A 14972-nucleotide genomic window follows, 5' to 3' on the forward strand; every position below is an offset into this window, starting at 1 on the left:
ATAAGTGCAAGTTTACTGCTTATTCTCCAATGTGGTAAGTTTCTTGTAGTGTCTTTTCTAACACACGGAAGAATCGGTTTGTTAATCTGTGATATCTCGCATTGAGTGCAAGGAATCATTGCATGCTACGTCAGCCCTTTACCACTAAGCTGTACCCCCACTTCAATTCTTGTTAGCTTTGACCCTTCACTAACATGCACACAGAGCGTGGTCAAGGATTTCTGACCATCGTTCTGCATAGATCTCAAGTGACTAGAACTGGATTTGACAGGAAGGACGCTGAACAAATGTTGCCCTCTGCGAATGTCTTAAACGGTGCGTAGAACCCAGTATAACGTGAGTTCACGTAGCTCACTGCTTTCGTCTTTCTTAGCCGCATTCTACATTTGACTTAATATTTACATCAATTCTGTGAGTAGCCATCATCCCCACCTTACTGCTAAGGGAACATTTTCTTTCTAAGCTATAGAGCTTGTAACTGGTCAAGGTAGACATGTAGTCTGCCCAACTCCTCTCTGTAGGTTATTAATAACTTCCCCTCTCTCTGTCCTATCTGTGTGTTATTTATAATTTGCCCCTCTCTTTGACTCCCATTTGTATGCTATTTATAATTCCCCTCTTTCTCTGACTTCTCTCTGTAGGTTATTAATAATTCCCCTCTCTGTCTTCTCTCTATATGTTGTGCTTAATTTCCTAGTACATTGTTTATCTTTGGTAAACCTAAGGCGAGTCTTTGAAAAATATGCAACTACACGAAGACAGTTTACTCTTGATCTTCAAATGATTCCTATTGCTAAGGAACTTTCGTTCTCTTCTGCTCTAAACTCTACTGAGTACTTTATTTCATCTAGAGTAGAGAAATAATCTATACTTTGAATACTTCGTTTTTTTCTTCCCAAAATGAACATAATCACTGACCAAAGTCTAAAGCTAAATTTAAATTTCCTGGCTTCTCAGCATTTATCTGATTTTGACCTTTATATAATTCTCAGACTTCTGGTACAATGTGACACTAAGAATGGCTGGCATTTCATTTTCATACCTAGTTATTTTACAAACATTTTGTAGCTGTTCTATAAGAAATTACTCGCAAGTATAACGAACACATACAATAAAGCCATAGCCAATTCAATGTAATTGCCCTGGGTAATTTATTTTACATTTCTTTAGAAGGAGTGGTGTAATTCCTTTTAGACTTCTTGATTACCCAGTTTGCCAGTACAATGATGACTATGTGCTATTTAAATTTCCTTCGATGGCGAAAGAAAAGTCTCAAAAATTAAAGGTCATTTAACATGATTCCTTCAATGCATTATTATATTTAATGGGATGGGCAAGATTATGATGAGGTAAGATAATTTGAAAATCTATCGAGTTTGCGACAAAGTGTATTTCTTCCTTAGGTCATGTGCCCAGCTCTGGCAGTCTGCTGTTCTTTTCTGTATGTTCCCTTCCACACCCCTGCTGGTGTACCCGTCTCCAAGCAGAACTGTGGGAGGATGAAATACAAAAGACACAAGACAACCCACATGATTTTTATATTTTCTAAAGCTGGGGACAAAATCCAACACTTTATGCATTTTGGGCAAGAAATGTGCCTTCGAGCCATGTTTCTAGACATGACTCTTAATATTTTTTCTCAGAATTGATCTTTAATCATTTAAAACAAACTACACGTGTACATAAATTGACCAGGACAAATAAGGGTGCTATCAAACATATATAGTAAAAATGAAAGTGAGGGAATGTCTGTAGAAGTTTTCATCAGGAAAGTCAGTGAATGACCCCTCCACACTAATGATATCTGCTTAGATTAGTTTTTACAATCTGACACACACAGCTTTTTTAGAAAATGACTTCTGTTGGGTTGGGGGACGTAGGTCTGTAACTTCAGCCATCTGGGAGGTTAAGATGGGATATTGTTGAAGTTAAGGCCTGGCTGTGCTAAAGAGAGACTTCAAGGCTACTGTGGGTGCTTAAGCAAGGCTGTGTCTCTAAAATGAGAAGGGAAGAAAGGTGCTGTAGCTTAGTGGTGGAACAGTTGTTCACATGTGTAGAATGCTAGTCTCCATCCTCAGCGTCATGATAAATAAATAAAATATATTCCCATGGCAGTGCAATTGAGTGTTTGCATGGGCTCTGAATTGTAACAAACACAACAAAATCAAAGACTTTGTGCAATATATATGCTTATTTGACTTACAAGATCACCAGTGATCTCAAACTAAGTATAAAACATGAAACTCTCCTACAGTTTTCTGCTCCTTTCATTTTTCATTTTAATTTCTGTCTGTTCACATGTGTGTTTCTCTGTGTATATGCATGTGTGTACACATATGCCTGACCAGTTCCTGAAGCAGTTTCCGTGTCAGTATCCTAGCTTCCTAAAATGAGTCTGGAAGCATTTGTTTCCTTTACTTTTTAGGCAATATTAACTTTCATAATAGATTAACTAAGCATATTAAAATATTCTTTGAAAAAAAAAAGATCTGTGAGAAATTGCCAATGATGTATCTACATTTCATTTTGCTCTTCCAAATTATGAAACATTGTATATACATTTTTCATGTTGGATCATTAAATTCATTTTAACTGACATGCTTTCAAAACTGAATTGATAAATTAAAGAACATAGTTGCTAGAAATCAGAATATAATTATGAAGCAGAAGAAAAGACAAAGTAACCACAGTGTTTGAAGCAAGTCAGCCCTTGGGAGATACGCACTGCCTTGTTGGAGGCTCACAGCTAATTCTTCTTAATCTTCTTCTTCTTCTTCTTCTTCTTCTTCTTCTTCTTCTTCTTCTTCTTCTTCTTCTTCTTCTTCTTCTTCTTCTTCTCTCCTTCTCCTTCTCCTTCTCCTTCTCCTTCTCCTTCTCCTTCTCCTTCTCCTTCTCCTTCATTATTATTATTATTATTATTATTATTATTATTATTATTATTATTATTATTTTGTTCATGTTCTTTGTCTTCTTTTTTGAAAATAACTTCATTTGTTGAAAATGTACATTAGTACAATTTTTTAAAATTATTATTATTCTTTGATCTTTTTTCACAATCCAGTCATTACCTGCCTCCTGGTCCACCCTCCCATAGTTCCTCATTCTCTTCCTTTCGCTCTTGTCTCCAAGAGGATGCTCCCTATCCCCACTCCACCAGACCTGCCCACTCTTTGGGACCTCGAGTCTCACCAGGGTTAGGTGCATCCTCTCTCACTGAGGCCAGACAAGAGAGGCAGTCCTCTGCTGTACATGTGTCTGGGGCCTCAAATCAGCTAGTGTATGTTTCATGGTTGGTGCCTCAGTGACAGAGATCTCAGGGATTCAGGGTAGTTGAGACTGCTGGTCTTCCCATGGGGTCGCCCTCCTCCTCAGCTTCTTCTAGCCTTTCCTTAATTCAACCACAGAGGTCCCGGCTTCTGTCCATTGGGAGGGAGTAAGTATCTGCTTCTGACTCTTTCAGCTGCTTGTTGGGCCTCTCAGAGGGCAGCCATGCTAGACTCCTGTCTGTAAGCACACCATAGCATCAGTAATAGCATCATATCTCGAAGCCTCCCATTGAGCTGGATCCCAATTTGGACCTGTCCCTGGGCCACCTTTCCCTTAGTCTCTTCTGCATTTTTGTCCCATTTTTTGACTATGGGATGGCAACCCTGTCCTTCCACTTGATGCCCTGTATTTCTTCTACTGGAGGTGGACTCCACAAGTTTTCTCTCCTCACTGTTGGGTATTTCATCTAAGGTCCCTCCCTTTGAGTCATGAGTGGCTCTCACCTCCCAGGTCTCTGGTACATCCTTAGAGGGTAACCCTAACTCCTACCACCCGAGGTTGCCTCTTTCCATTCTTTCTGCTGGCCCTCAGGGTTTTACTCCAGTTCACTCTGCCCCACAATACCTGATCACATTCCCCTTTACCCCCCCATCCTCTCTCCCACCCAGGACCCTCCTTCTCTCTGCCTCCTGTGATTATTTTCTTCTCCCTTGCAAGTGACATCTTCACTTGTGCCCTTTTGCTTGTTAACCTTTTTGAGTTCTGCGGATCTGGTTAGTCTATACATTTTTGGCTAATATCAGCTTATTTGTGAGTACACACCATGCATGTTTTCTTGGGTCTGGGTTACCTCACTCAAAATGATATTTTCTAGTCCTACTCTTTTGCCTGAAAAACTCAGGATGTCTTCATTCTTAATAGCTGAGTAATATTCCATTGTGTAAATGAACCACATTTTCTGTATCCATTCTTCTGTCCTGGGACATCTGGGTTGTTTCCAGCTTCTGGCTATTTATTTTGATCATATTCATCTGTTATTACCATCTTAAAACCTTTTAGCACCTAACCTCTACCTCTATTTCCTTCCCGAGTTTATTTTCTCTATTTATACTCTTCCCTTACTCCCTTCAATCCCTCATATATCCCCCTTGGCTCTTTTTTAAATTCATAGGATCTTTATGTTCTTAATTTTTGTCACATACATATACACATTCACATACACACACATTTCTTAACAGGTAAGAACAGCCTGTTTAGTTTGTATAATGTATTTATATGCATATTTCGATAGGGATTATCATTTGGTTTTGAATAAACAGTTGGTGTGTTCTTTGCCAGAGAAGTTACAATTCCTCTCGCGTTCAGCATTCTTTTATAGAATGATCTAAAAATGATGGCTGGTGTAAGTTCTTTTAAATCCTGTTGTGGGGTCCCTGCAGGCATCACCCCTGGAAGGGGATGGACCACAGAGAGGTGAGAATGAAAGTTCTGTGCAGCCGGACATGTTAGACACGTTAGGCAGACTAGATCAAGACTCCTAGGGAGTCTGATACAAGGGTTTATGCTTCTTTAACATTTAAACAGTAAAACTTTGGAAAGGGGTTTCCATGTGTCAAATTATCACAACGAAAGTATAAGTCTACCTTCATAGAAACTCCCTAGCAAAGTGGCAAGTCCCTTGTGACCTTTACAATGAAAAAATGAGTACTATTAGCTGGTAAATAGAGCTCAGGGCAAGAGCCTTAGGAAGAAAAATTTCTAATAAGCCTAAGGATAAATTCTATTGATTGAGGAAGCAAAGTAGATGGGACCTTGTTCATTGGGATGAGTTCTGTGCACCTAGAGCAAAGTCTAGTATTAGGGCCTAAACCATTCTCAGAATTTGGGGAAAATTGAAGTTGAGGGTGGCTTCTAGCAGAATAGGTCAGGATCAGAAGTCATTTGACCACTTTCACTAGACATTCCAGTTGACCGGGCATCATTCATTGCAATCTTGGATTCTTCAATGCTTACTCTAAGCTGTGCTTCCTACAAAGTTCTAGTTAAGTTCAGCAGTGAATCTATCCAGTTCCTACTTTTTGTTGTTGTTGATGATGTCGTTTGTTTTTTGAGAATGTTTATTTATTTATTTACTTTTCCGCTCTAGATTTTATTCCCCTCCTGGTCCATCCCCCCAGAGTCCCACATCCCATACCTTCCCCACTGACCCTGCATTTCCCCCATTTCCACAAGGATGTCCCCACTTCACCCACCACACCAGACCTCTAAACTCCCTGGGGCCTCCAGTCCCTTGAGGGTTAGGTACATCTTTTCTGACTGAACTCAGACCCAGGAGTCCTCTGCTGTATATGTGTTGGAGGCCTCGTCTCAGCTGGTGTATGCTGCTTTGTTGGTGATCCAGTGCCTAAGAGATCTCAGGGATCTAGGTTAATTGAGACTGCTGGTCTGAGTTTGTAATGTGTTTTAATCAAGCACACTCCCTCTTTTCCTCCCTGTCAATTCCTCCCATGTATCACCCACCACTGTTTCCTCCAACTTCATATTTCCTCTGTTTTTTTGTTTTTCTATGTTTGCCTTTATTTGTTAAGCCCACTAAGTCTGCTTACCGCTACCTGCAAATGCATGGGTACAAAGTCATCTACTGAAGAGTGTGTATCTTAGCTACGGTTTCTATTACTATGAAGAGAAACCATGACCATGGCAACTCTTATAAAGGAACACCTTTGATTGAGGTTGGCTTGAGTTTGAGATTGAGCCCATTAGCCTCAGGGCAGGAAGCATGGCTACATGCATGCCATGGTGCTAAAGAAGGAGATAAGAGTCTTATGTCTAGATCTACAGGCAGCAGAAAGAGAATGAGACACTGGGCCTGTCCCTATTCTAATTGTTGAGGAAGCAAAGTATATGGGACCTCTTTTATTGGGATGATTTCTGTTCACTGAGAGATAAAGCCCATTATTAGGGCCTAACAATTCTCAGAATTTGGGTGAAAATTCAGGTGGAGGCTTGCTCCTAATAGAATAGCTCCATTGCTATTCTACATAGCATCTGAGCACCTGAGATATCAGAGCCTGATCCCAGTGACACAGTTCTTCCAATGCCACACCTACTCTTCACAAGAACACACCTCCCTGTAGTATCACTCCCTGTAAGCCTTAAGGGGTCTATTTTCATTCAACCTACCACAATGGGTAACATCTGAGAAATCACATCTCTAAAAAACATACCGTCCTTCCCTCTAGCATCCATTAATTGTGCCAATAGTTACCAAGCTAATCTTGGGACTTCAAGAAGCTCTCTATCAACTACATTAGGGTTTTGGGCTGTCTTGATTTAAATTTAGGCATTGTTCATGCAATTATAGACGCTGTGAGTTTATGTCTCAAAGGATCTGCCATGTTCTGAAAATAATATTTTTACTTATGATGTCTAGTACCTCTATATCTTAAAATCTTACTGTCTCTCTCTTGCTAACAATTCTTAAGCTTTGAGAGAGGATAGCAATATAGATGAGACCCCTAGATTAGAGAGAAAAAATAGTCTCTTTAAAACAATAGGAATACATTTTAATCTGATTGTATATGGACTTTCACATGAAGTTATCATGTTCTGTGTTGACATCTGTTTGCCATGTGCATGTCACTACACATTTCTACATGTGTGTGCAAATGGATCAATGACAGGATACATTAAAAAGAGGTGCCTGAGTTTTTCCCACGGTTTTCTATTTTCTGCATATGTCCAATTGTGGGTTTATTTGTTAAGCAACATCTTCATAAAGAAGAGTTCTCAGATGAAGGTTGAAAGATGCACAAATCTATGTGTAATATTCCTGTAATCCTGTAATATCCATGCATTATGGAATCAATAGACATATCTTGACAGAGAATCTTTATGACAGCCCACCCGGCTTACAGTTGAATAAGACCGTATACCATTTTGCCTTCCTCCCACCCCTACCATGTCATGCATAGAATCCACCAGCACAATGGAGTCTAGCTAGTAAGGATGAAGCTCCTTTGCCAGTATAAGATTAATTTTTCCATGTCCTGTGACTCAAGTATTTCCCATCTTCAGCAAGAGTGCCTTATTGTCAAGCTCTGGAGGGTAACCAAGAAGAGAGCTATAACCATATTAACTAACTAACCAACAATTCATAAAGACATAACTTAAACCTGGCAATAGTTTTTTTATTTGATATCTACTATGCCTGGAGAAACAGCTCCATTTAAACATCCTTAATATATATATATATATATATATATATATATATATATATATATATATATATATAATCACACCCAAACACATACACACATACACATACACACAAAACACAACACACACATATACATACATACACCTTAAGAAACCTCCACAGTAGTTTTTTCCATATGACATTTTCAAAAGTTTTTAATATTAGTTAGTTCTCTATTTTACTTCTCTCCTATGCCCTCCCACTAACACCACTTTTCAACCCTCCTATTAATTTTGTCCTCTGTGTCCTATCATCTTTCTCTTGGAGTTTTCCTATGGCCTCTAAACAATATACAGCCTTCTGTGAGCACTGCTGGCTAAACATATACCTAAGATTCAAACCTAGCATCCACATACACAAACACAATGCAATCTCGGTCTTTCTGGGCTTCTGTTGCCTCATTCAGAATGATTATTTTCACCTCCACCAATTTCCTGAAATCTTTCATTATTCTCTTTTTCTTTACAGCTGAAAATATTCAGTATATATGAATCTATTTGGTTTTGAATCAACATTTTTTTCTTTTCCCATTTTCTGATTATTGTGATTGTAGCAACAATGAGCGAAATTCTCTGTACTGGAATACAGACTACTTTATGCCTAACGGTGTATGCTTTGAACATGGAGCTTCAAGAAAGCAAGCCAATTCAAGATCATAAAACTTGATTCTGGTTAGAAATGGTCTATTACTCCTGCCTCAAGCTGTATTACAGAGCAATAGTGATAAAATCTGTATGGTATTGGTACAGAGACAGGCAGGTAGATCAGTGGAATAGAATTGAAGACCCAGAAATGAACCCACACACCTATGCTCACTTGATCTTTGACAAAGGGGCTAACACCATCCTGTGGAAAAAAAGATAGCATTTTCAGCAAATGATGCTGGTTCAACTTGAGGTCAGCGTGTAGGAGAATGCGAATCAAACCATTTCTATTACTCTATACAAAGTTCAAGTCCAAGTGGATCAAGGACCTCCACATCAAACCAGATATACTCAAACTAATAGAAGAAAGAGTGGGGAAGAGTCTTGAACACATGGACACTGGGGAAAGTTTTCGGAACAAAATACGAATGGCTTATGCTCTAAGATCAAGAATCAACAAATGGGACCTCATAAAGTTGCAAAGCTTCTGTAAGGCAAAAGGCACTTTTATTAGGACAAAATGGCAACCAACAGATTGGGAAAAGATCTTTATCAATCCTACATCTGATAGAGGGCTAATATCCAATATATACAAAAAAACTCAAGAAGTTTGATTCCAAAGAATCAAATAACCCTATTAAAAATGAGGTACAGAGCTAAACACAGAATTTTCAACTGAGGAATATTGAATGGTCGAGAAGCACCTAAAGAAATGTTCAAATCCTTAGTAATCAGGGAAATGCAAATCAAAACAACTCTGAGATTCCACCTCATACCAGTCAGAAAGGCTAAAGTCAAAAACTCAGGTGATAACAGATGCCTCCTCCATTGTTGGTAGGTTTACAAGCTGGTGCAGCCACTCTGGAAATCAGTCTGGAGGTTCCTCAGAAAACTGGACATAGTACTACCTGAGGACCTAGCTATACTCTTTTGGGCATATACTCAAAAGATGCTCTAGCTATAACAAGGACACATGCTCCACTATGTTCACAGCAGCCTTATTTATAATAGTCAGAAGCTGGAAAGAACCCAGATGTCCTTCAACAGAGAAACGGATATAGAAAATGTGGTACATTTACACAATGGACTACTATTTAGCTATTAAAAAAATGACTTCGTGAAACCCTTAGGCAAATGGATGGAACTAGAAAATATCATCCTGAGTAACGTAACCCAATCACAAAAAAAACACACATGGTATGCACCCACTGATAAGTGAATGTTAGCCCAAAAGCTAGAATTACCCAGATACAATGCACAGACCACCTGAAACTCACGAAGTTGGAAGACCAAAGAAAGGATGCTTCAGGTCGTCTTAGAAGGGGAAACAAGAATATTCATAAGAGGAGATGTGGAGACAAAGTTTGGAGCAGAGACTGAAGGAAAGGCCATCCAGAGACTGCCTCACCTGGGGATCCACCCATATAAATACAGTCACCAAAGCCAGACAATATTGCTGATGCTAAGAAGTGCATGCTGACAGGAGCCTGATATAGCTCTCTCCTGAGAGGCTCTGCCAGAGCCTGACAAATACAGAGGTGGATGCTCAAAGACAACCACTGAACTGAGAACAGGGTCCCCACTGGAGGAGTTAGTGAAAGGATTGAAGGAGCTGAAGGGGTTTGCAACCCCATTAGAACAACAATACCAATCAACCAGAGCTCTCAGGGACTAAACCACCATCCAAATTGTACACCTGAACAGACCCATGGCTCCAGCAGCATATGTAGCAGAGAATGGCCTTGTTGGGCGCCAATGGGAGGAGAAGCCCTTAGTTCTGCCAATGCTCGACCCCCAGTGTAGGGGAATGTCAGGGCGGTAAGGCAGGAAGGGATGGGTGGATGGGTGCGGTAACACCCTCATAGAAGAAGGGGGAATGGGGATAGGATAGGGGAGCTATGGACAGGAAACCTGGAAAGGGGATAACATTTGAAATGTAAATAAAAATATCTAATAAAAAATAAATGATATATTAAAGTTCATGGTCTTGCGTATTCACATTAGAAGTGTTGTAGATAGTAATATTCGATGTATATGGAGAAAACAACCTTCCATTTACAGGAAAACTAGGAGAAAATGATTAGAATGTGAGAAGAAAAATTCTCTGCTTAATTTTGTATCTCTGAGCAAGATTTTAACAGGTCTGAACTTCAATTTCCAATCCTGGGAAGTGTGGAAATGCTACAAATAAGTGTTTCTTTCCATGGCTTCAATTTTATTGCTTGATTAAACTCCATCTATAAGTTAAACTCCATATATAATATAACTCGGAGTTTTTGAGTACCAATGTGGAGAAACACAGTAGACACATTGCTAAGAATTATCAAGGGAAATGACATGAATAGAAAGCGATATTCGTAACACTATTGTCTCCTCAAATAAGCGGCTGTGTGTAGCATAGGCCAGCAACTCCAAATGTCTGCCAGGTAGATAACTTTCACATGGCAAAGAACTTTTGCCCTTCCATTTTAAATGAGGTTTGTATTCCTTTGAGTATGTCTGTTGCAATTTTAGGATGCAAAAGATTATCCTTCATTCATTTCCTATAACAAAGTTTTTGTCTATGTGACTTACTTTCTATCTCTGCAAACTGCAAGCACATTCAAGGACCATGTTGGGACAAAGAAAAGCTAATTACTCCCATGGAATATCAGAATTGGATAATTTATTTACAATAAACTGTGCAAGCTTTGTTTTTCAGGGTGAATGTCTTTCTAGGAAGCAGGAACTTACACGTAGTAAAATACTCACTCACTGAAGCTTCCGTTTCTATGACACTGATCTATCAAGCCTTTCCTTCTTTTCACAGATTATATTTTCTTCACTTTCCTCTTGACAAAAGACATCAGGGGATATTTGCATCATAGAACATAGTAACATCAATAATTCATTTAGGACTGACATTAAAGGAGGCAGAAAATTACTTTCTTTGGGTGACATTTCTGTTTTGTCTCTTTTTGTTCAAAACATTCCACTGTCTTCTACATGCAAATGTTAATTTGGTTACTGCTCTCAATGTTCACTGAGAACAATAGGTAATTTGATCAATTATCTATCTATCTATCTATCTATCTATCTATCTATCTATCTTTCTATCTAATCATCTGTCATCTATTGATTTACATGTACTATCATGCAGTCAACCTGTTCTTCAATTTCTTAACTACTGAAGTTGATTAAATTATAAAGACAAGAATACAAAACAATTATTCATTTAATTTCAAAGAAGCAATTTTAAATGTTTCTAAACTTAAAATCCTGAAAGTTACCAAGGATCCATAAGAGCTTCTTTGTATTGAGATCTTTATATTGTTATTGATAATGTTTATTACATTGGAAAACAAAGTTAACAATTAAAACTATTTAAATATATATTAACTTGCAGCAATATGATAAAACCATTGCACATCAAGATACATGACATTGTAAAGGAAAACATTAAATATTTCCCAACATAATATCATTGTCATGAAGACTGTCTTTAGCTACTGTCTTCAAATCTTGTTTTAAAAAATATCACACAACATACAAATATTTATGTATGAAATGTATCTTCATCATCTATTCCTCAATCCCCCAACATCCCAATGACCCTGACAAAATATAACCTTTCTGAATTTCTATGTTCTTTTAATATGTATTTCTTTTAACCAACTTATCGCTGCCCATACACATTCATGGGTGTTATAGCATCCAGTGAACATGAGCAAACTACAGGTGATCGCAGCCTCACAGAAGACTCACTCTCCTTGCTCACTAACTGCTAACGACTCCTTGGCTTGGCTCAGGAGACCCTAAGACACTCATTCTGAAATCTCAACTGGCTTGACCTTGTCCAGATAACTACAGACAGCATCAGTGTTGATGTGTGCAGCAGGCACAGCGTTTCACAGCCTACCCTCTAGTCCTCTGGCTCTTAATGCTCTCGCTACCCCTCTTCTGTGACAATTCCAGTGCCTTGCAGTAGAAGCAGGTTTATAGACATGTCACATACCTGGTGAGATTTCTCAGGTCCAAAACGACAAACACTATATGCTATCTCCCAAACGTGGGCCTTATCTTCTCATCTTTTGTGTGTTTAAACTAGAAGACATACTCACTGAAGCCAGTAAAGGGAAAAAGACCATTGACAGGAGTTACATTAAGGGAAGGCTGTTACTGAATACAGCTAGGAGGAGAATGGAGGTAAGGAATAGTGAGAACAGCATTTTCAAGCATATAATGGAGAGACTATGATGAGGCAATCATTAGGAGTATTTATCAAAATAGAATTTGCATGCAAAAGCTATACAGAAGTCTGTGACCTTAGAACTCAAGTACAAACATAATAAGAGAGGATCTTAAAATGCATCTGAAGTGGAAACTTCTGGTTTCTTTGGAGAGTCCGTTGTGTCAAATGATGTTTAGATGGGGTGCACAGGTGAAAGGATGTCTTGCTAAAGTAGACCCAGGAGAGACTGTTTTCCTGAAGCAGACACAGGTGAAAGGATGTTTTGATATAGTGGACACATGAAAGGGCGCTTGATGAAGGAGTATAAATATGACCCCACAGATGGGGAGACGAGCATTGAATATTGACTTCCTTTGCTTTGCCTTGCTATTCTTCACTAACTGCATGCATGTACTGGTTTGCCTTACATGGAGTTGTTGAGCTCCACGTGTGGTAATGATGCCGTTGAGATGTACTCGCCCAAGAACTGCCCCTAAGATTCCTGAGGCAGCTTGCTGCTTCTGTGGTCTCGCTCCAGGCTGGTTGGTGAGTCTGGCAGCTTCTTTAGGATTGAAGTACAGCTGCTTATTCTTGCCTGGTGTCTGCAGGTAGAAAGGGTTGGGCTGAAGCTGCTGGTTCGTGGGCTGCCTGTCTGTCTAGAGGACTGGTCTGCAGTTTCTGAGTCACATTTGGTGTTTTGCTATGGGACCGAACTGCTGAGAAGATCGAGCTTGCCCCCCAAAACTATTGCTGAGCAGATCCACTCCCCCCATCATCTACTAAGGAGAAGTTGAACCCTTATTAAAAGTAAGTTGCAAAAATTTATGTCTACATACATGACATACAAGAAAAAAAAAAAAAAAAGAAGTGGCATTGGGGACTGAGGCTTAAAAGAAGATGAGCTAATGTAGGTGTGAGATTGGTGGACCCAAACCAAGTACAGATAAAGAAGTCACTTATCTGGGCTAATTAAAAATATAATCAAGTCTTTTAATGCCAGATTGAGTAGATCACAGCTAGACTATCATAGCTTCTTATCTGTTTCAATGTCATATTTTTCAGGGAAAAAATGGAAAAAGAAAGCCACCATAATCTAGCTTATTTCTGATGTGAAACTATGAAATCCGGTCAATAAATATTTCATAAACTGTTCACCTTAAATTATCTGAGTATATCATGAGTTGGATACACTGTTATGAATGGTACATTGGAAATAGTGTTGGTTTGCTTAAGGATGATGTTGTGGGCAGAATTCATACATTTCATCACATAATTAGATAAAGACATGGTGAGATGAATGGTGTTAGCCTTTCACTTATTTCTTTTCGCCTTCCTAAAAGAAGCTGGCTTTTCTTCAGGTCACAAACAGAGTGAGAAGAATATAGTTATGTGACTGCGTCTCTAGTTCTGCTGGCCTAGTTTGAGCAAGTTGACACAGTGTAAACGGCAAATGAAGTCTTGCTTTTATGAAGGAAAGTACTTCAGGTTTCCAAGGCTTCTGCAAAGATCCCCGGGACTCTCCACATATGTGCTCCACATACCGATCAGCAGTGAGCAAAACAGTCCGTGGGGAACAGTAATATGCTTACTCCAATATTGCAAATGAGAAATTAGTGGTATAAAAAGGAATTATGTGATTTACTCTAGGATAGACAGTGAGCAAACGAAGAAGGTGGGATTAAACACCTGGGAAAACATCAGAGAATTTTCGTCGTGGGCTACTTCACGCCGAATGACGCTTTTCATCCTCATTTTACTTAACCTGTAACAGTCATCGTCACCTCTCCCATGACATTCTCCTCTGATAAGGCTCCTTTGCTCTGCCAACAACTCTTTTTCTGCCTGCTTTGCAGTTGTAGACTCTTGCACCACCCGGTCTAGAGCCGTAGTACCTTAAGGCTTCATTAGTTTGCCTTTCTTCTTCTCTTTGAACTCCTGCATTATCTATATGCATGATTTCAATCACTATTGATATGCAAATGGACTGCAGATTCATATCTCTGGCTCTGAACTCTCATTGGTGAAATACTTCTTTTAAAAATATCATTTGATTTACATGTTGTCTTCTCTGCCCGGCATTCTAAGCTGTATAAAACCAGAAATAGATCTAATCTTCCTCCTCCCACCCGTGATGTAAATTTAAAACTGGTTTAGTTTTTTTGCCTATGACACCATCAATGCAGTCCTAAGAAGCAGCCTTGAAGGAATCTTTTACCTTCTTACTCACCAGCCTCTCTTACCGTCTTTAATGTCCTAATCTAGGAATAAATCACTATTCTGTCTTTTTTTAATGGATCTTCTGCTTTACTGACAGAATAAAAGAGATAAAATAAAACATTTTATGTAAACATTTGTTTACCTCATAGCTGGTTTTCATAGGGATATCTGCTTTTATCTTTTCTCTTCTGTTTATGTTACGTTATTTTATTTATTTACATTTCAAATAGTTTGTCCCTCTTTTTGGTTTCCCCTCTGCAAACCCTCCAAAGCCCCAAGGACTAAACCACCAACCCATGGCTCCCCTTCTTCTGTCTTGAAATTTACTAACTTTGCGCCTCATCCCTTCCCTCCTCTAAAAGCAATACATGTAACT

Source organism: Rattus rattus, chromosome 4 (genome assembly GCF_011064425.1).
Source record: "Rattus rattus isolate New Zealand chromosome 4, Rrattus_CSIRO_v1, whole genome shotgun sequence".
Taxonomy (NCBI): domain Eukaryota; kingdom Metazoa; phylum Chordata; class Mammalia; order Rodentia; family Muridae; genus Rattus; species Rattus rattus.